Genomic DNA, 687 nt, shown 5'->3' with positions numbered 1-687 from the left:
ACATGCAGGGGGGGGGGGGGTAAAAACATTCACAGACTCCAAACAACCCTCTCTTTATTTCTCTCTCTCTCTCTCTCTCTCTCTCTCTCTCTCTCTCTCTCTCTCTCTCTCTCTCTCTCTCTCTCTCTCTCTCTCTCTCTCTCTCTCTCTCTCTCTCCTTCGTTATATTGTGGCAGAGGATCCTATTAAGGGTCCATGGAATTGAGAGTGTATTAGAAATAAATGGCATGTTGTCTGATGGGGATTTTGCTTGGCGAGGGATAGCAGGGGACAAAGGGAGGTGAGAATTGATGCCAAATAATGTCCATCATTATATTTGAATTTATTCACAATGATCACTGTCAAAGAGTAAATTACATTATCTTCGGTCTAATTTGTCCTCATTTCTAATGTCATTTTGGTGTTTGGAAGGTGAAGCCTGTTAATGTTACTGTTCATTTTAGAGGAAAGTGTGTGTGTGTGTGTGTGTGTGTGTGTGTGTGTGTGTGTGTGTGTGTGTGTGTGTGTGTGTGTGTGTGTGTGTGTGTGTGTGTGTGTGTGTGTGTGTGTGTGTGTGTGTGAGTGCGTGCTTGCGTGTGTGTGTCTGTGTGTGTGTGTGCGTGTGTGTGCGTGTGTGTGTGTGTGTTTGTGTGTGTTTGTTTGTGTGATTGTGGGTCTGGATATGTGTTTTTGTGTGTATTTTGGTTT

Source organism: Gadus chalcogrammus, chromosome 12 (genome assembly GCF_026213295.1).
Source record: "Gadus chalcogrammus isolate NIFS_2021 chromosome 12, NIFS_Gcha_1.0, whole genome shotgun sequence".
Classification (NCBI taxonomy): domain Eukaryota; kingdom Metazoa; phylum Chordata; class Actinopteri; order Gadiformes; family Gadidae; genus Gadus; species Gadus chalcogrammus.
This window is presented reverse-complemented; position numbering follows the sequence as displayed.